The sequence below is a fragment of the Anomalospiza imberbis genome, chromosome 11, assembly GCF_031753505.1.
Source record: "Anomalospiza imberbis isolate Cuckoo-Finch-1a 21T00152 chromosome 11, ASM3175350v1, whole genome shotgun sequence".
NCBI classification, from domain to species: Eukaryota; Metazoa; Chordata; class Aves; order Passeriformes; family Viduidae; genus Anomalospiza; species Anomalospiza imberbis.
Window position 1 is genome coordinate 2,232,310 of NC_089691.1, and position 21,514 is coordinate 2,253,823.

Below are 21,514 nucleotides of genomic sequence, written 5' to 3' on the forward strand. Positions count from 1 at the left end.
CCCTTCCTACCTTCTATCTCTCCATCCCTCTTTCCCCTGGGACAAATCCCCCAGCCCAAGGACAAATAGCCAGGCCCTCTCAGGACACACTGGAGCCTTGCTCTCCCCCTCTGCCCGTTCCCCACCATGGGCACCCCGTGCAGTCTCTCCCAGGTTTAGGGACGTGTCTTCCATGGAGGGACCCCAGCAGGACTGCTCAGTACCCGAGTGCCCTGAGCATAACAATTCCTCTGGGCTGTGCCGGTCTTGTCTGGGCTGTGCCCGCACTGCCAAGCAGCAGAGAGGGCAGCTCAAGCCTCAGCAGGGCTCAGCAGGCCTCAGCAATTACCTCCTGTGACTGTGCCTGGCATCGCCTCCCTTCCTGCAGCAGAGGCTGCCAATGAGCCACTGCTTCCTCTGGGAAACTCAGCCTTCAGCACAGCCTCTCCTTCCATCTCTGGGGAAAGGAAAAGGGACAGCTGGATCAGGTGGGGCTGTTCCCCCCTGGGAAGGTGGCATCTTCAGGAGGCAATGCTTGTCAATAACATGGTTAAGAATTAGGAAATCCCTATAAACATTTCAGGTAGGCCAGCGGCCTCCTCTTTCCAAACACGTGGGCTTTCTAAACTATCCAGAGACTGGGAAATTGCAGGGGATCTCAGAGTCTGCAAGGCCCATGCTGCCGGTTGGGCTCCCTGTCAGCTGGTGCCAAATGCCTTCCTGCAGAGGCTGGGGAGAAGCTGCAGCCATGCCAGGATGGCAAACAGCCCTGCAGGCATTGAAAGCAGCAGCAGGGCAGCCAGGCTGCCATGGATCCCATCCCGCTGTGCCAGGCACGGCGTGTCCAGATGTGCAGGGAAAGGCCCCGGCTGCTGAGTCCCAGGGGAAGGCTGAAGGAAATGCACCCACCACGGTGTCTCTCCAGATAATTCAGCATCTGGTCCATGTGTTTGGATGCCTCCAGGGAATTACTGTCTCCTGTAGGTTTGTTCCTCTCTCTCAGAGGACCTTAAGAGAAGTGTTTGCATTTCAGATGAATGGATCTCACAAAACCAGAGCTCAGCATGTGGGGTCAGCAGGGACTCACAACTCACCCCTGTGATGGGAGCCAGGCTTCTGTGCAGCAACCGGGAAAGGAGCCTGGAAAGTCTTCCCTGCAGACACACCTGTAACTCAACAGGCACAGAAGCTTCTGTCACCGGCTTCCTGCCAGGTTGTCAATGATTATTCTTTTAGGAACATTGACAACATACCTGCAGGAGGCTTAAGAGGCTGGAAATCTTCCTGCAGCCAAGCTGCTGGAGAAGCCTTCCTAGCATGCTCATCTAGAAGGGAGCACAGAACAGAACCATTTCCTGGTGTGCTGGGATCCCCCTCTGCCTTAGGGAACTGGGACTGCAAGGTGGTCAGGCAAGGCCGTGGCAGCCAGATGTGAAAGGACACGGCCAAAGCTGCACAGGGGCCTGGGGAGCTCTGGGCTGGCTCCTGGCCACTCTCCACACTTTTGGTAGGCGCTGAGCAACATCCCTGGGAGGGCGGCTGGAGCAGCCCAGGGTCCCTGAGGGCTCTGTCCCTCCCACTGAGGAAACCCTCCCTAAAGCCCAGGGGCAAAGCATCCCCCAGCGCTTCCCGGGGAGCAGGGAGCGCTGTCCCGGGAAAGGGGAACCAGGCTGCTGGCTCACCTGCTCCCCGCGCTTGCAGCGGAGCAGCCTGGGCAGCCCTGGCAGGCAGGGCCACGGCCAGGAGGAGCAGGAGGAAGAGGCGCAGAGCAAGGGCCATGGTGCCTTGCCCTCTGCCAGTCCCGCAGCTCTTGCTGCCACCGCTGTCCTCACACAGCTGTCGCAGTGTCAGCACCACTGCTGCCAGCGCCGCTGCTGCCACAGCAGTTGTGCTCAAGGACTGACTGCTCGGTCGTTGTGGTGCTGTGCAACCACGGGGCTCTGGCACCTCTGTGACCTCAGAGCCTGCTGTGACCTCAGCCTGCTGTGACCCCAGAGCCTGCTGTGACCTCATGGCCAGGCTGGAGTGGTGTGGGGAGTGGGATCTGCCTTCTTTGGCAGGGAGCTCACCCTGCCCAACAGCTCTGTCCAGGGGTTGTGACACATCCCACCCCAGCTGATCTCACAGGATGGGGCATGAAGGGATGGAGAGCAGCCTGGCCAAGAAGGCTGGTGCTAGATGAGAGGCTGGAAATGAGTCAGCCATGTGCATCCAAAGGAGAGTGCCCAGGAGGTTGACGGAGGTGATTCCACCTCTTTGCTCTGGTGAGACTCCACCTGGAGTACTGTGGAAGGTGTTTTATACTGCTGGCCGGGGGTCTGTGTACAAATCACGAACGGGACAGGACTGCTGAGGAACGCGTCTCGAGCTGTTTATTTTCTAGCATCAGCCTCATTACATGGTGACGACAATGGGAGGATGCCAGCAGCTCACATCCCCGGCAGCAGACAAAGAACTTAATGTGACAACTTACTTTAAAAGCTTTTTGACCAATCACACAAAGCAAAAGCATATTGACAATAGATTTATCCAACCTCTATAAGCACACGTACCTTTTGTTAATGCAGTGCTCGCTTCTTTCAAATACAATACCTACTTGTATTGTAAGCCTTAAAACCCAATGCCCAGAGCTCCATTATTAAGCTTAGAACTTCCTAATATCTTGCTAGAGATACTTTTCTGTAGCTTAGGGAGTCATTCTAGCCAAGCGGTAACACACAGACCATTGTACTGTTTGTCCTTACTTTTCCACTTCTTATATAATTTTTCTGCTGACAAATCTTACCGCTACTGCTTAGCTCTAATCGCAGTTCTGCTGTCTCTGAGGCCTGCCTTTTGCAGCTTTCCCAAAACCCTCTAATTTTAAAGATTCCCGCATTTTACAGCGTCTTCTGTGAGCCAGAGAGAAGTTTGATAAGAGGATCCATGTTTACCCCTGAAAGAATTTTCTACCAAAAGTCATTGACATAGAAACCAAGAAAGCAAGAAGGATAAATAAGAGAAACCTGCAACTGCCTATTCCAATAAGCACTTGGCTTGCCTCTGGTGACCAATGAGTAAACTTATGTGCTTTGGAAGAATGTAGAAAAAGCATGCATGCTAGAATAAAACCAGGGTTTGAAGCCTTCTGGAAATGGCGTGTGTTGCCTTGTATTTTCTCCGTCTCTACCGTGACAGAGTACTGCATCCAGCTCTGGGTCCCCAGCACAGGAAGGACACGGTTCTGTTGGATCTAGTCCAGAGGAGGGGCAAAATGCTCTGAGGGCTGGAGCCCTTCTGCTTTGGAGACAGGCTGGGAGAGCTGGGGGTGTTCAGCCTGGAAGAGAGAAGACTCCAGGGAGACCTGATTGCTGCCTTTCAGTACCTTAAGGGGGCTTGTAAAAGAGATGGGACAGAATTCTTAGTAGGGCCTTTTGTGACCAGACCTTGGGGGAATGGTTTTAATCTAAAAGACGGTCGATTCAGACTAGACAAAAGAAACCCATTTTTTACACTGTAGCTTTCGAAACCCTGGCACAGGTTGCCCAGAGAGGTGGACATGCATCCCTGCAGTCATTCAAGCTCGTGCTCTGAGCAACCTGACCTAGTCAAAGGTGTCCCTGCTCACTGCAGGGCATTGGACTAGATGGCCTTTAAACGTCCCTTCCAACCCAAGCCACTCTGTGCTCCTGTGCTCCATCAAAGCAGTGCGGGATTAGTGCTGGGGTGACGATGCTGGCACCTGTATTTTGGTAGTTGTGCCATTTAGCAAATGGCCAAGAGAGGATTGGTGGGCTGGGCAGTGAAGTCTGCAAATAACACGCAGTGTGCTCAAGGAGAAACAGGAGAGGAACACAGCTTCCAGTGCAGATAAATGCCAGCATTTTGCTGCCCATCCCATGTTAAGAAACAAAGGAATGTCCTGAAGATCCCTTTGTGTGGGTGCACTATTGGCTGTATCAGTACTTGTGTTCTGTAAAACAGGTAAATTGTTACAGCTTCTTGCCCTGTTTATCGCTGGATAAAACCCAAATGCTGCATTGCTCCCTGTCTACTTTCTTCCAAGTCAAGGCAAATTTTGTTCATTCTTGAGTGGGACATATTCATCTGCTCCCAAGCAAATTCTTCTTGCCATTCACACAATGTGGATTTGCTCGAATCAGACTGTAACTAAGGCCTACCTCTCACTAGAATTCAAGTTGATGCATTGTGAGGCAAAGTGTCGAGTAATTTGTCCTGGTGTCTGGCACTGTAGAGGGTTTTTCTGTAATTAAATGACATTTGAAGACAGCTGTAGTCTACCATACTTCTGGCATCCTAGAAATGAAGAAACAGCCTTTGAAACAGGATTTTATCCTTTCTTCCTCCTCCTCCTCCCAGGAATTTTAATCTCTGAGGTCTAAGCTCTTCAGCTGCCTCACAAACATTGTTTTAATTCAGACTGGCATCCATGCAGTGAGCCACAAATCAGGACAGTGGCTGTGAAGCCTGAAGCAATGCAGGTTTATAGCGCTGAAAATATTAATCTGTTACCCAGGTTAAGCCAAGCACTTCCCAAATAACTCTACCTATCCTCAGGGATGTTTCCAAAAGGATCACTGTGACAGCTGGGAGTGGGGAGAGAGAGTGTCATCAACATTAAAAATACAACTTTCTGAGATCTTTATATTCCAATAAAAAGAGAGTCAAAATTGTTCATATATGGAACATTAACTAAGGAGTGAATGACAGATTGTCAAAATAATTGCTTGGGGAACAAAAAAAACACCATAAATTAAAATCTTTTCATGTGTAGATAATAAGTAAACCATCCGGCAAAGAAAAAAAACAGACGTGCCAAAACTAAAAGCAATAAGGCTGTTCCCTCTGTCTCAATACAAAAAAAAAAAAAAAAAGACTGAAAAGAATCAGAGATCCTCAAGACCATTACTATATACAGGAGCTTCCAGGTATTGGGGAAAAAATGAAAGAAAATGTAGTGTGCAATTCACAGAAGTAACCTGGAATTTATTGGTGAACTTGTTGCAAAATTTCTGAGAGCAGACTGGAAAAGCATAGGGACTGATCAGACCATGTGTGGGCATTTCCAGCAGTGTGGGGGATGTTTCTGGGAGCAACTGCAGGGAAGAAAAGCAGCACACAATTACTGGGCGTCCTAGGGCGACGTTATGATGCTCGTATCCCCGATGGTGTGTTCTGTTGATGCTGGATATTATATGGTGTGCCTTCCAGAGGGGCTCTGACAGCGAAGGCGGGGAGAAGAAGAAGCACGGAGTTTGTTATCAGAGACTGCACTCACTCCTCCACAGTCTGCTGGAACACAGAACTCCACGGTGTTCTCTGGCCACGGACGGGGCAGAACACCGCGCTCCTTTGCTTTTTAATTGCTTTAGCTAGCTGAGGCAGTCCAAGTTTTCCCTCGACTGGTTTTCTTTCCCTTTCCTTGGATCCGTTCAAACCTGCTCCGGACCGGGACCTGGGGAAGCGCCGAGAGCTTGCACTCTGTGGCCCACGGGGGGCTACTCTGGGCAGCAGCCTTTCCCAGTGCCAGAGGGACTGATAACAGAGCCACCATCCACCAGAGAGATTTTCTGAATCTGTCATCTCTTCAGAGCGACAAATGAGTTTTGTCATCTGGTATTGCTCATTTTTTGGGCTGGGGAGTGCTTTGCCTGTTAAATATACAGGTTTTTTCCACTTCTCTCTGAGGACTTTTTTCCCAAACTGATTGGGGGGAGGGGCCGTGTGGGCTTGATTTCTGGGGCGGGCCCTTTTGGGGATTTTCTCCCAAATTTGCCCTAAAGCAGGACACTGGGACAATCTCTTTGCGGGCTGTAGACTTTATGACAGTCTGTCCCCTGGGGCTGGGGGAGCAGTCATGGGGCAGGGAGGGCCAGGGCTGGCAGGGGCTGCTCAGGGATGGGTTTGGCCCGTGTCCCTCGAAGCAGCGACTGCCCAAGAAGCTGCGCTGGCCCCGGGCTCTCCTCCCGGCCGGCTGGGCTTTGCTGGGTGGCACAGCCTGTGCCGAGGGGCGGCAAGGTGCCTGCAGGCCCTAGCTCTGGGGGAAGCAGAGAACGTCCTGGCCGTATCCACCGTGCTGCCAGCTCAGCAGCGCAGCACAGCGCGGGCTCACGCTCCCCATTGCTCCCACAGATGCTGCCGGCCCCACAACACTGGGGGATGCCCAGAAGGGAACTCGTTTCTGTCAGGGAACACGCTGCTGGATGGGTTAATGGCAGGCCTGGCTTTTTTATGGCATGTAGGTAATGGGGGGACCCCTGTAATGCTGGCAGATGACCAGGCTCCGTCATGGGGCCCACGAGGTGGTAGGGGGTGTTGTGGGTGCAGGGTTTTGCAGTAAGACATGCGGGGCTTTGGGTCCTTTGTAAGCAGGGCACGTGGCAGGGGTTCCTCATGAGGTTCTTAGGGGATTTGGGATCTCTACTGTGGCATACAGGTGACTGGAGACCTCTGTAAGGCTGGCAGGGGCTTGAGTTCCTCGTGATTAACGTGGCGGGTTAGTGCTTGCCGTCAAGGCCTGGAGAGGAGCTGAGTCCTTCCGAAGGTGGACAGGAGGCTGGGTTCTTTTGGGAGGCACACAATGCTGGCTTGGGGTTTCTGCATTGGTGTGCACGGATTCCTCGTGAGGCACACATGGCTCTTTTGGGGTCTCTTCTAAGGAGTGCACGGATTCATCATGAGGCACACAGGGCTCTTTTGGGGTCTCTTCTGAGGGGCGCAGGAATCCCTCCTGAGGCACAAAGGAGTATTGATAGTCTCTGCTATGCTGTGCAGGGATCCCTCAGGAGGTGTGCACCGGGGTTAAACTAGAGGGGGTTTTTCAGTTTTCTCAGCACAGCAAAGGGACACTCCCAGTCGAGGTGCTGCAAAGTCAGCAGGAAGCTTCCTGCAAAGCCTTGGGCCCGGCCTGCGGGTCCGGCAGGCGACCAGAGCCCATCCTTGGGGACCGGGCGGGGTTTCCGGTATCCACCGCACCCTTGTCGGGCCAGCTCCGGCCCCGGCGGTGAATGGCTGCGGCCCCGGGCTCCGATGGGGCTGCCGAGCAACGCCGTGGGCATGACAAGGGCCTCGCTACGCCCTGGCTCTGTGCTGCAGCCAAACACCTTTACAGCCACGGCGGTTCTCTGGGGCACAGGAGGCTACAAGTCAGGCCGTGCCTTCTCGCACTGACGAAGGAGCTCCTTGCATTGCCCTGTTCCCTAGAGCACGCGGGGAGCCCAGCAGAGCATGAAAACGGTTCTGGACTGCGCTCCCGTCTACACTGGGATCACGATATGGATTGACTGAAAGTGCTGGCCAGTCACAGTGTGAAGACCGTGGTGCATGCTGGAGCAACTTCTCCATGTCCCTTTCCTGATAGAACAATCACGGATTATTAATTCTGGCCAAGAGCAGCCCCAGGGGCACAGGGCGGAGACAAGGCAAGGTGGGGAGGAGAAAGAGCGGGTTCGAGATTGCCCTCGAAAGGCAGACGCGCTCTGGGGCCCGCTCCTGGCCAGGGAGCCTGCCCAGAGCCGTCCCCTGCTCGCCGGGGCCTTGAGGGGCAGCTGTCCAGCTGGGCCAAGCTGTGCCAGCAGCTCCAGCCGTGCTGGGGAGCCTTGCCAGCTCTGGGCCCTGCTGTGCGGAGGGTCCCAGTGTGCCACTGGCAGCCGGGGGCTTCAGCCACTCCTCTCTCCAAAGGTGCTCCCTGTGCATCTTCAGAAGAGGAGCCTAAAAACTCAGGCAGAGAGAACTCGACCTGTGTTCCCAGCTCTTCACTCCTGTCCCTATCTGCCCTGCTGCGGCTGCACTAATGTCTTGAGCCCATCCCAAAACTCATCCCTCCACAACGAGACCCTCTGCCCCAGAGCCCCCTGGTCCTGTTGCCCAAAGACGACTGAAGGTGGGCAGCCCCTCTCTGCCAGGGCAGGGCTTGGACCAAATTTTATGTTCAAATAAAGAAATAGAGTTGTCATAGATACGTCCAGGTGGTACTACCAGCAAAGCCCAGCCGGCACCAGTCCTGGCTGAGCTCCATGCCCAGGAGCAGCTGTGGATGCCCACGGTGAGAGCAGGCAGGAGCCAGGCCGGGGCTGCTGTGAGCAGCGGCGGGGCCCCGAGGGGCTGGGGGAGCCCATGCTGAGCGTCCCTGGGCTGAGGGCACATTTCCTTCAGTGGGATCATCTGGGCCTGGACTTCCTGAGGCACACAGGGATGTTCTGGGGTCTCTGCTGAGGTGTGCAGGGATCCCTCATGAGGCACACAGGGATGTTTTGGGGTCTCTGCTGAGGTGTGCAGGGATCCCTCATGAGGCACACAGGGATGTTCTGGGGTCTCTGCTGAGGTGTGCAGGGATCCCTCGTGAGGCACACAGGGATGTTCTGGGGTCTCTGCTGAGGTGTGCAGGGATCCCTCATGAGCTGTGTATCAGCGTAAATGTGAGGGGTTTTTTACTCTACTCAGCACAGCAAAGGGACACTTGGCCAAGGTTTTGCAAGGCTGGGAGAAAGCCTCTTGCAAACCCTTGGGCCCGGAAGGCTGCGGGCACAGCGGGCAGGCAGAGCCCGTCCCCTGGGGCCAGGCCGGGCTGCTCAGGCCGGGCCGGGCCAGGCGAGGGCCCCGGCAGGGAAGGGCCGCGGCCCTGGGCTCTGATGAGGCTGCTGAGCTCCGCCCTGGCCCTGAGCTGCAGCCGAGGACATTTACAGCCAGGGCCGTGCCCTGGGGCACAGGAGGCACCGGGGCTGCAACTGAGGCCGTGCCCTCTCGCACTGAAGGGGGCTGGCTGTGTTCCTTGGGAGGATGCAGAGCCTTGTGCCTTGGCCTGATGGTGCAAAAATCCCCCCACCATCCCTCTGTTTGCAAAAAGAAAGGCTTAGTGCTCATTAATAGGAAAAGCTGTATGGGTGGCCTGCAGCTCATGTTCTTTTGTTGGCTGGACCCCAGTCCGTGCTCAGGTCTCAATGACCGACCCAGCCCCGAGCTGCTCTTAAGACTGATTTGATCAAAGGCACTGAAGCCTTGTTGAGTACAATTTCTCCAGGAAAACAAGCACAGGAACTTGGCCAAGGTTGGTGACAAAAGCAGAGTGCAGAGTTGAACCTTTGAGGCCACCTCACTGCCGCCTCCGCCCACCCTTTCATTTTTTATTGATTTCATATTCTGAGTGCCAGTTCCTGCATGAAATGGGCCCTCAGCAAGGAGCTGCTGGGCCTCCTTGTGGTAAACAGGCAAAATGAAATTAAAAGGAAGCTGATGACTTTTATAAAGAATGTGCCTGTTTATTAAAACTTAGAACAACAGAGGCCGAGTTCTCAGGGTAAGCCTAGGGCCTGCGCGGCAAGCCAGAGGGAGCTCTGACAGTTCTGTGTGACAAGGTGTTCCTGCGGACACGAGGTACCCTCGAAAGAGCCTGGGTGCTCCGACCCAGGGATTTTTTAAAGTCTCTTGGGGGTGCTTGATTGGTGTGCTTTGGATCCTCTTGCCGACCGGTCCTTTCCTTGGTCGCTGATCGCTCTATAAGATAGTGCAGTCCTGAGCAAACATTTTGGAACACAGCAAACTTATTGGGTGGCTCGTTTCCCAGTCGTAGTTCCAGTTGCTGTCATCACCCTATAATGTCACTTTTCTAGAAGATCCTTACCCTTGCACCTTATTACCACCCCCCTTTCTCTGTTTAGTAGCCATATACATACACTTAAACAACTGTGCATTCAACTTAATAACTTATTACATTAATTATATAACAACTCATTATATTCATTAACAATCCAAAAAAACTTATCGTAATAATAAACCATTAAGAACTCCATCTATGAAAGCAAAATTATTTATAACATCCTGGGTGTAGGCCAAGGGATGTTGTTTCTGTCTTGCATCACAAAGCTGGCAGGTTTTTTGCAAAGACAGCCCTTTACAAAGGACTGGTTGCGTGCATTAACATCCGAGGGGCTGCTTTCAAAGACAGACAAAAAACCCATGAACAACCAGAAAACCAACCAAAAAACATATTAAAAAAAAGTACTTTATTTTTAGCTCTTGCTTTTAGTGTTTTCCAAGCCGGCCCCCTTTTCCACTGCAGTATTTTTCTTTGGACAGAAAAAAACCCCTCGCCAGATGATGTGACTTAACATGGAAAACACAACTCACACACAATGGATATATTAAAGCTAAACATGCAGACTCCCATTATCACAATCATCATCATTTATTTTCTGTTCATTTTTATGTCAGATTGTTTTCAGAAGGGTTAGAACACTGTCTCAGATCCCCTGGCTACTTTGATGCCAGAGGCACTTCTTATCTCTCCTTTCTTATTATCTGTCCTTCCTGTAGTTTCTCTGCCCATTTGTTGCTCTTGGATCTCTGCCTCCTTCACCTGACTTTTATCTTTTTCTGGATTTGTGGGGATGTTTGTGTTGGTTTTGTTGTTTTCCTGGTGGTTGTTGTGTTTGCCTGTTTTATTTGGTCACAGTTTTGCTTTTGCTTTTTGCTTTTTAGGTTTTTTTTCCATCCATTTAACAGCAGAAATCAGCTTGTGATTTGTATTGTGAAGTTTTGAGACACAGGTGTTGCACATAAAGGTTGTTTTTGTTTTTAAAGTCATCTCAGACACAGAGCTGCAAGCCCCTGTGATTTGAGACCGGAGTGCTCTCAGACAGCAAATTGTGCATGAATAGGAAACTTGTAGTTCCCATCTCCATTACACATGGCAAAATGTAAAGCGGTTGGAATGGTACCAATTCTAGCCTTTCTTTTGCCTTCTTTTGCTGCCATGCCGTAAAACCGTGTCAGATTCATCAAGGAGCTCAGTTCTGCCAGGATGGGGTGTGCAGGGATGATCCCTCAGCTCGTGTGTGCACCTGCTGTGCACCAGGCCAGACAGGTGACTGCCATCCACAGCCAGCCTCTGTCTGCAAAGGGAGCAGGGAGCTGCAGCTCTGAGGAACCCAGGGCTTAGGGAGCAAACAGACCAAGTCCCTAATTTATATCAGTTCCTTCACTCGAGTATTTTCTGCTGATCGATTTTTATCTTCCTGCCCAGGGCTGCAAAAAAAGAAAGCTGGCAATTTGCTTTAGCTATGAAGTGAAGAGACTCTTCTCAACAGGTTCCACCTCTTCTTCTTCTTTGAATTAAAAGCAGAGCAAAACTCTTCTGTTGGTCGCATCAAACCAACATAAGTTTCATGAGTCTGTGAAAGACATAAGTGTGTAAAAGTTATTTCATTTTATAGTACTTACTGTTTTCTAATTCAGCCATGGGGCAATTATGCCATCATTCACTATACACAATAACTGGAAGAAGCACTGGAAATGAATTTTTTTTAAAAACTAAGCTTAAAAAAAGTCAAGGAATTCCATAAAGAAAACCAAATACTAAGAATACAGTAATTTAAACTTTTCAAAGCCCCTTGATAATGGAGCCCTGAACCCCAGTCATGTGCAGTGCAGCCTCGGCGGTCCCTTTGAGACCAGAATTGCCAAGGGTCAGGGTTGGGATGAGCCTACACCCAAAACTGGCTCCTAGACTGAGTGGGAATCAATCCAGAACAGGGCTCACACAAAGAGCAAAGCCTCAAGGCCAAAGCCAAACCTTCATCAGGTTGGATTTGTTTAAACACAGAACTGGAGCAAACTTGCTTGTCCGGTAACATCACTGTTACCATGACACTTTACATGAGCTACTAAATAAGCACTGTCCTGTCCTGAACTGTGTTGCCCAAATACTGCTGAGAACTTGCCTTGCCTCTGCCCTGTGCCCCTGGGGCTGCTCTTGGCCAGGCAGCCTCAGTGGGAGCCAGCACTGGCTGCAGCCCCAGCGGGCCCCCCAGGACAAGGCCCAGCAATGAAGAGGCCAATGAAAGCACTGGGCAGCAGCAGAACCCTCAGCAGAGCTCTTTGGACAACCACGGACCAGCCACAACTCCTCTGCAGGAGTCAGGCTACCAATGCTATGAGCAGAGTTACAGGAAAACCGTGGAGAAAAATCAACAGCTGACCCTCTGCTCTCGTACAGATTCCGAATGCCAAGATAGCAGCCAGTTATAGATGTAATTCGTGCAGTTAGGAGTGCATGTAATAAACTGTAGTTATAAATGCTACACACTGTGGCCATAAAATGTTTTAGAGTTACTGTAAAAAACCAAGGCGAAGGGAATTCGCAGATTAAGTTGCCGAGCAAGTTGCAGGCACCTAATTAGCATTTTAAAAGCCCTAGCCAGCAGAAAGCAATAACCGAAAAGCTGGCCATTAAGGCACGCCCAAGCAAATCATGAGCAGGTGGCGTAGAGGACAGGACCTAGACTCAACATCAGGAGGAAAGACAAGGAAGAGGACATCTGGATTCATCACTAGCTGATGATCTGCTGTTCAGAAGATATCAGCAGCCAAAATGCCTTCTCTGTGAGAGAAGACTGCATGAATATGCAGCTTGCCACAATGACTTATAGCCGAAGGCAGAATAAAAAGTATAAAAACCCTCTGCGGAAATACAATGGTGCGCAAACTTGAGGAGGCACCGATTCTGTCGCTTTGCACCCAGAGCTGCTCTGTGGACTGTGGGCGAATTCGAACTCTAGTTATATGGGATAGCAAACAAATTTAGTTATTAATTATTAATCCAGATTGGCTTGTCCCTATTTATAACAGGCTCGTGAAGGAGTGAGTTCTTCCACTAAATAAAAGACCTGATGTGCTTGAAAGCCGACCTTCTGTTCGCTCAGACCTCCTCACCTCTGTCGACGAGGTGACTTTATGCTGTTGCTGTGTGGCTTTTGAGAGCTCTGGGATAGAGATGAGTAAGCGTTAAACTCGTTCAAAGGAGCTGCCCAAAGCAGTGGCTTTAGTCTCTCTTTGGCTGGGGAGCGGGACCGGCCTTGTTGAACGCAGGCAGCAGCACGAGCAGGGCTCCTCCACCAGCAGGGACGTGCCACGAGCCAGGAGGGGACCGTGGCACCAGAGGGGACCGTGGCACCAGAGGGGACCGTGGCGCCAGCCATGCCCAGCCACCATGAACCGGGTGGCAAAGTCAGGTGCTGCTGTCAGGCTGCATTAACAGCCCAGGCGAGGCATCATCAGGAGCCAGGTTTGGGGACCATCCAAGGAGTCCTGTCAAGAGCAAATCATTTGAATATTCTCGCTAGGACAAAAAAAGAGCAAAGCAATCCAGTTGACATGTGAGGAAAGTGAATTCAAGTTCATTTAAAGCGCTGCTCAATTCAGGACTGGGTTTCTTTTAGGTGAAGTGATGCTAATAAATGTTTTCCTTCATATGCTGGGGTTTCTCTGCGATCAGACTTCTTTGATGATACATTTCTGACCCCATTTGGTTTTGCTCTTTAAGGCAAGTTGAGAAGCTGAGTAGCTTTCTTGAGGAATGGAGAATTGTTTGTAGCTCAGTTTTTTCTCTGGAGGAGCCTTCCATTTTAGCACAGGAGGAAGGGGAGGCAAAGGTTTAAAAGCTTTCCCTCCTGGAGTGACACACCTTCAGAGGAGTCTGTGAGGAGAAGTCCCCTCAGCCACTGCCAGGGCTGTTTGCCTCCTCTGCAGGCTCAGTATTCTGGGAGTTCCACAAGCCTCAGCTGCCAATGTGCTTTGCTCTGGATATTTCTTGTTGTGCAGTACACAGGGAGAATATTTTGTGCTAGATTCCCCTCTGGGCTTTGAGGTAAATCTCAGGAATTCTGGTGATTTTAATGTCCAGATGAATTTTTGATGGATAGTAAGGAAAAGGGAAGAAGTACCATGGAAAATTAATTGCTCAAAATGTGAGTGGCCCAACCACACTAAAAACAAAGTCTAAACTGAAGAATTTTTTTATTTTCTTTTTCCCCTGACAGGTGGGGTAAAACATGCAGTGCTAGTAAAGTCTTTCACAGATGCAGCCAGCAACCAGCTAGCCGGACCAGGGCGGCGGGCTCGGGAGGGGAGGAGGTAGGGGGATCTCGGGAGGCTTCCGCTTCACGGCCGGGCGGCGGGGCCGTGGGGGAGGCACGGAGTGCTGGTGCTCTGCTTTCTTGGGCAACTGCTGCTGCGGAGGCCACAGCGGAGAGCTGCCAAAGCCGCCGGTCTCTGAGCTCCCTGGGGGCGAGGGAGAGTCACACCTTCTCGGCCGGGGTGCGGGAACTGCGTCAGAGCGACTGTGGAGAGAGGAGCGGCTGAGGCCCCCGGCTGCCAGTGGCACATTGGGACCCTCCTGCACAGCAGGGCCCAGAGCTGGCAAGGCTCCCCAGCACGGCTGGAGCTGCTGGCACAGCTTGGCCCAGCTGGACAGCTGCCCCTCAAGGCCCCGGCGAGCAGGGGACGGCTCTGGGCAGGCTCCCTGGCCAGGAGCGGGCCCCAGAGCGCGTCTGCCATTCGAGGGCAGTCTCGAACCCGCTCTTTCTGCTCCCCACCTTGCCTTGCCTCTGCCCTGTGCCCCTGGGGCTGCTCTTGGCCAGGCAGCCTCAGTGGGAGCCAGCACTGGCTGCAGCCCCAGCGGGCCCCCCAGGACAAGGCCCAGCAATGAAGAGGCCAATGAAAGCACTGGGCAGCAGCAGAACCCTCAGCAGAGCTCTTTGGACAACCACGGACCGGCCACAACTCCACTGCAGCCTGACTGGGAACATTCCCTGACTATCAGCCGCATTTAAAGGTGCTGGAGGGTAGCGATCAGCAACAACTTACTGTTTCTTTTCCTTCCGCCACCGGAAACCAACATAGCACAGGACCGCAGAGAGTGGCACAGTGAACAGTGTCACTACTGTGCCTATCATGCAGGACCTGCGCACATCCTGGGGGCACAAAACTCTTGGGGTGCTCGGTGGATTCTGAGCATTTGCACGTGACTTGCCAAGCAATTCTGTTGGAGCAATGGGGAGCGTGAGCCCGCGCTGTGCTGCACTGCTGAGCTGGCAGCAGGGTGGATTCGGCCAGGACGTTCTCTGCTTCCCCCAGAGCTGGGGCCTGCAGGCACCTTGCCGCCCCTCGGCACAGGCTGTGCCACCCAGCAAAGCCCAGCCGGCCGGGAGGAGAGCCCGGGGCCAGCGCAGCTGCTTGGGCAGTCTCTGCTTCGAGGGACAGGGGCCAAACCCATCCCTGAGCAGCCCCTGCCAGCCCTGGCCCTCCCTGCCCCGTGACAGCTCCCCCAGCCCCAGGGGACAGACTGTCATAAAGTCTACAGCCCGCAAAGAGATTGTCCCAGTGTCCTGCTTTAGGGCAAATTTGGGAGAAAACCCCCAAAGGGCCCGCCCCAGAAATCAAGCCCATACCGCCCCTCCCCCCAATCACTTTGGGAAAAAAGTCCTCAGAGAGAAGTGGAAAAAACCTGTATATTTAACAGGCAAAGCACTCCCCAGCCCAAAAAATGAGCAATACCAGATGACAAAACTCATTTGTCGCTCTGGAGAGATGACAGATTCAGAAAATCTCTCTGGTGGATGGTGGCTCTGTTATCAGTCCCTCTGGCACTGGGAAAGGCTGCTGCCCAGAGTAGCCCCCCGTGGGCCACAGAGTGCAAGCTCTCGGCGCTTCCCCAGGTCCCGGTCCGGAGCAGGTTTGAACGGATCCAAGGAAAGGGAAAGAAAACCAGTCGAGGGAAAACTTGGACTGCCTCAGCTAGCTAAAGCAACTAAAAAGCAAAGGAGCGCGGTGTTCTGCCCCGTCCGTGGCCAGAGAACACCGTGGAGTTCTGTGTTCCAGCAGACTGTGGAGGAGTGAGTGCAGTCTCTGATAACAAACTCCGTGCTTCTTCTTCTCCCCGCCTTCGCTGTCAGAGCCCCTCTGGAAGGCACACCATATAATATCCAGCATCAACAGAACACACCATCGGGGATACGAGCATCATAGCGTCGCCCTAGGACGCCCAGTAATCGTGTGCTGCTTTTCTTCCCTGCAGTTGCTCCCAGAAACATCCCCCACACTGCTGGAAATGCCCACACATGGTCTGATCAGTCCCTATGCTTTTCCAGTCTGCTCTCAGAAATTTTGCAACAAGTTCACCAATAAATTCCAGGTTACCTCTGTGAATTGCACACTACAGTTTCCTTCATTTTTTTCCGCAATACCTGGAAGCTCCTGTATATAGTAAAGGTCTTGAGGATCTCTGATTCTTTTCAGGCTTTTTTTTTTTTTTTTTTTTGTATTGAGACAGAGGGAACAGCCTTATTGCTTTTAGTTGTGGCACATCTGTTTTTTTTTCTTGGCCGGATGGTTTACGTATTATCTACACATGAAAAGATTTTAATTTATGGTGTTTTTTTTGTTCCTCAAGCAATTATTTTGACAATCTGTCATTCACTTCTTAGTTAATGTTCCATATATGAACAATTTTGACTCTCTTTTTATTGGAATATAAAGATCTCAGAAAGCTGTATTTTTAATGCTGATGACACTCTCTCTCCCCACTCCCAGCTGTCACAGTGATCCTTTTGGAAACATCCCTGAGGATAGGTAGAGTTATTTGGGAAGTGCTTGGCTTAACCTGGGTAACAGATTAATATTTTCAGTGCAATAAAACTGCATTGCTTCAGGCTTCACAGCCACTGTCCTGATTTGTGGCTCACTGCATGGATGCCAGTCTGAATTAAAACAATGTTTGTGAGGCAGCTGAAGAGCTAAGACCTCAGAGATTAAAATTCCTGGGAGGAGGAGGAGGAAGAAAGGATAAAATCCTGTTTCAAAGGCTGTTTCTTCATTTCTAGGATGCCAGAAGTATGGTAGACTACAGCTGTCTTCAAATGTCATTTAATTACAGAAAAACCCTCTACAGTGCCAGACACCAGGACAAATTACTCGACACTTTGCCTCACAATGCATCAACTTGAATTCTAGTGAGAGGTAGGCCTTAGTTACAGTCTGATTCGAGGAAATCCACATTGTGTGAATGGCAAGAAGAATTTGCTTGGGAGCAGATGAATATGTCCCACTCAATAATGAACAAAATTTGCCTTGACTTGGAAGAAAGTAGACAGGGAGCAATGCAGCATTTGGGTTTTATCCAGTGATAAACAGGGCAAGAAGCTGTAACAATTTACCTGTTTTACAGAACACAAGTACTGATACAGCCAATAGTGCACCCACACAAAGGGATCTTCAGGACATTCCTTTATTTCTTAAGATGGAATGGGCAGCAAAATGCTGGCATTTACCTGCACTGGAAGCTGTGTTCCTCTCCTGTTTCTCCTTGAGCACACTGTGTGTTATTTGCAGACTTCACTGCCCAGCCCACCAATCCTCTCTTGGCCATTTGCTAAATGGCACAACTACCAAAATACAGGTGCCAGCATCGTCACCCCAGCACTAATCCCGCACTGCTTTGATGGAGCACAGGAGCACAGAGTGGCTTGGGTTGGAAGGGACGTTTAAAGGCCATCTAGTCCAATGCCCTGCAGTGAGCAGGGACACCTTTGACTAGGTCAGGTTGCTCAGAGCACGAGCTTGAATGACTGCAGGGATGCGTGTCCACCTCTCTGGGCAACCTGTGCCAGGGTTTCGAAAGCTACAGTGTAAAAAATGGGTTTCTTTTGTCTAGTCTGAATCGACCGTCTTTTAGATTAAAACCATTCCCCCAAGGTCTGGTCACAAAAGGCCCTACTAAGAATTCTGTCCCATCTCTTTTACAAGCCCCCTTAAGGTACTGAAAGGCAGCAATCAGGTCTCCCTGGAGTCTTCTCTCTTCCAGGCTGAACACCCCCAGCTCTCCCAGCCTGTCTCCAAAGCAGAAGGGCTCCAGCCCTCAGAGCATTTTGCCCCTCCTCTGGACTAGATCCAACAGAACCGTGTCCTTCCTGTGCTGGGGACCCAGAGCTGGATGCAGTACTCTGTCACGGTAGAGACGGAGAAAATACAAGGCAACACACGCCATTTCCAGAAGGCTTCAAACCCTGGTTTTATTCTAGCATGCATGCTTTTTCTACATTCTTCCAAAGCACATAAGTTTACTCATTGGTCACCAGGGGCAAGCCAAGTGCTTATTGGAATAGGCAGTTGCAGGTTTCTCTTATTTATCCTCCTTGCTTTCTTGGTTTCTATGTCAATGACTTTTGGTAGAAAATTCTTTCAGGGGTAAACATGGATCCTCTTATCAAACTTCTCTCTGGCTCACAGAAGACGCTGTAAAACGCGGGAATCTTTAAAATTAGAGGGTTTTGGGAAAGCTGCAAAAGGCAGGCCTCAGAGACAGCAGAACTGCGATTAGAGCTAAGCAGTAGCGGTAAGATTTGTCAGCAGAAAAATTATATAAGAAGTGGAAAAGTAAGGACAAACAGTACAATGGTCTGTGTATTACCGCTTGGCTAGAATGACTCCCTAAGCTACAGAAAAGTATCTCTAGCAAGACATTAGGAAGTTCTAAGCTTAATAATGGAGCTCTGGGCATTGGGTTTTAAGGCTTACAATACAAGTAGGTATTGTATTTGAAAGAAGCGAGCACTGTATTAACAAAAGGTACGTGTGCTTATAGAGGTTGGATAAATCTATTGTCAATATGCTTTTGCTTTGTGTGATTGGTCAAAAAGCTTTTAAAGTAAGTTGTCACATTAAGTTCTTTGTCTGCTGCCGGGGATGTGAGCTGCTGGCATCCTCCCATTGTCGTCACCATGTAATGAGGCTGATGCTAGAAAATAAACAGCTCGAGACGCGTTCCTCAGCAGTCCTGTCCCGTTCGTGATTTGTACACAGACCCCCGGCCAGCAGTATAAAACACCTTCCACAGTACTCCAGGTGGAGTCTCACCAGAGCAAAGAGGTGGAATCACCTCCGTCAACCTCCTGGGCACTCTCCTTTGGATGCACATGGCTGACTCATTTCCAGCCTCTCATCTAGCACCAGCCTTCTTGGCCGGGCTGCTCTCCATCCCTTCATGCCCCATCCTGTGAGATCAGCTGGGGTGGGATGTGTCACAACCCTCGGACAGAGTTGTTGGGCAGGGTGAGCTCCCTGCCAAAGAAGGCAGATCCCACTCCCCACACCACTCCAGCCTGGCCATGAGGTCACAGCAGGCTCTGGGGTCACAGCAGGCTGAGGTCACAGCAGGCTCTGAGGTCACAGAGGTGCCAGAGCCCCGTGGTTGCACAGCACCACAACGACCGAGCAGTCAGTCCTTGAGCACAACTGTTGTGGCAGCAGCGGCGCTGGCAGCAGTGGTGCTGACACTGCGACAGCTGTGTGAGGACAGCGGTGGCAGCAAGAGCTGCGGGACTGGCAGAGGGCAAGGCACCATGGCCCTTGCTCTGCGCCTCTTCCTCCTGCTCCTCCTGGCCGTGGCCCTGCCTGCCAGGGCTGCCCAGGCTGCTCCGCTGCAAGCGCGGGGAGCAGGTGAGCCAGCAGCCTGGTTCCCCTTTCCCGGGACAGCGCTCCCTGCTCCCCGGGAAACGCTGGGGGATGCTTTTCCCCTGGGCTTTAGGGAGGGTTTCCTCAGAGGGAGGGACAGAGCCCTCAGGGACCCTGGGCTGCTCCAGCCGCCCTCCCAGGGATGTTGCACAGGGCCTACCAAAAGTGTGGAGAGTGGCCAGGAGCCAGCCCAGAGCTCCCCAGGCCCCTCTGCAGCTTTGGCCGTGTCCTTTCACATCTGGCTGCCACGGCCTTGCCTGACCACCTTGCAGTCCCAGTTCCCAAAGGCAGAGGGGGATCCCAGCACACCAGGAAATGGTTCTGTTCTGTGCTCCCTTCTAGATGAGCATGCTAGGAAGGCTTCTCCAGCAGCTTGGCTGCAGGAAGATTTCCAGCCTCTTAAGCCTCCTGCAGGTATGTTGTCAATGTTCCTAAAAGAATAATCATTGACAACCTGGCAGGAAGCCGGTGACAGAAGCTTCTGTGCCTGTTGAGTTACAGGTGTGTCTGCAGGGAAGACTTTCCAGGCTCCTTTCCTGGTTGCTGCACAGAAGCCTGGCCCCCATCGCAGGGGTGAGTTGTGAGTCCCTGCTGACCCCACATGCTGAGCTCTGGTTTTGTGAGATCCATTCATCTGAAATGCAAACACTTCTCCTAAGGTCCTCCGAGAGAGAGGAACAAACCTACAGGAGACAGTAATTCCCTGGAGGCATCCAAACACATGGACCAGATGCTGAATTATCTGGAGAGACGCCGTGGTGGGTGCATTTCCTTCAGCCTTCCCCTGGGACTCAGCAGCTGGGGCCTTTCCCTGCACATCTGGACACGCCGTACCCGGCACAGCGGGAAGGGATCCATGGCGGCCTGGCTGCCCTGCTGCTGCTTTCACGGCCTGCAGGGCTGTTTGCCAGCCTGGCCTGGCTGCAGCTTCTCCCCAGCCTCTGCAGGAAGGCATTTGGCACCAGCTGACAGGGAGCCCAACCGGCAGCATGGGCCTTGCAGACTCTGAGCTCCCCTGCAATTTCCCAGTCTCTGGATAGTTTAGAAAGCCCACGTGTTTGGAAAGAGGAGGCAGCTGGCCTACCTGAAATGTTTATAGGGATTTCCTAATTCTTAACCATGTCATTGACTAGCATTGCCTCCTGAAGATGCCACCTTCCCAGTGGGGAACAGCCCCACCTGATCCAGCTGTCCCTTTTCCTTTCCCCAGAGATGGAAGGAGAGGCTGTGCTGAAGGCTGAGTTTCCCGGAGGAAGCAGTGGCTCATTGGCAGCCCCTGCTGCAGGAAGGGAGGCGATGCCAGGCACAGTCACAGGAGGTAATTGCTGTGCCTCTGGGCCTGCTGAGCCCTGCTGAGGCTTGAGCTGCCCTCTCTGCTGCTTGGCAGTGCGGGCACAGCCTGGACAAGACCGGCACAGCCCAGAGGAATCGTTATGCTCAGGGCACTCGGGTACTGAGCAGTCCTGCTGGGGTCCCTCTGTGGGAGAGACGTCCCAAATCCTGGGAGATACTGCACAGGGTGCCCATGGTGGGGAGCGGGCAGAGGGGGAGAGCAAGGCTCCAGTGTGTCCTGAGAGGGCCTGGCTCTGTGTCCTTGGGCTGCGGGATTTGTCCCAGGGGAAAGAGGGATGGAGAGATAGAAGGTAGGAAGGGAGTGAGAAAGGGCAGGAGGGAGGGAGGGCCAGAGGGATCGTTCTGGCACTGCCTGCTGCAGTTTTCCCCAGTGCTTTAGCAAGAGTTCCAGCTGTGGGGGAGAGAGAGCCCTCAGGGCCCTGGGCTGCTCCAGCCGCCCCTCCAGGGATGTTGCCAGGGCAGGGAAAGAGTGTGGAGAGTGACCAGGAGCCAGGCCTGAGCTCCCCAGGCCCCTGGGCACCTTTGGCCGTGTCCATTGACATCTGGTTCCCACGGCCTTACCCAACTGCCTTGCAGTGCCCATTTGTCAGAGGCAGAAGGGGATCCCAGCAGACCCTGAAATATGTTCTCATCTGTGCTCCGTTCTAGATGAGGTTGATGGGAAGGCTTCTCCATTAGCTTGGCTGAATGAAATTCTGAAGCCCTTGGAGCCTCCTGCCGGTATGTTCCCAGTGTCTCACCAAGGAATAATTGATGACAACCTGGCAGGACCCAGGTGACAGAAGCTTCTGTGGCTGTTGTGTTACAGATGTGTCTGCAGGGAGGATTTTTCCTGTTCCTTTGCTGATTCCTACACACAAGCCCGGCTCCCATCGTGAGGGTGAGTAGTGTGTCCCTG

At 52.1% G+C, this 21,514-nt stretch overlaps 1 long non-coding RNA gene across 1 annotated transcript in view; it reads right to left on the bottom strand.

The window, feature by feature from the left end:
- Positions 1-332: 332 nt before the first annotated feature.
- The window catches only part of LOC137480446 (uncharacterized), a 139,613-nt gene continuing 118,431 nt past the window's right edge, over positions 333-21,514 (bottom strand). The window contains exons 2-3 of the long non-coding RNA XR_011002920.1: positions 889-987; positions 333-436 (exon numbers count right to left, since the gene is read on the bottom strand). This is a non-coding gene — a long non-coding RNA (uncharacterized lncRNA). The remainder of the gene's footprint in view (positions 437-888; positions 988-21,514) is intronic.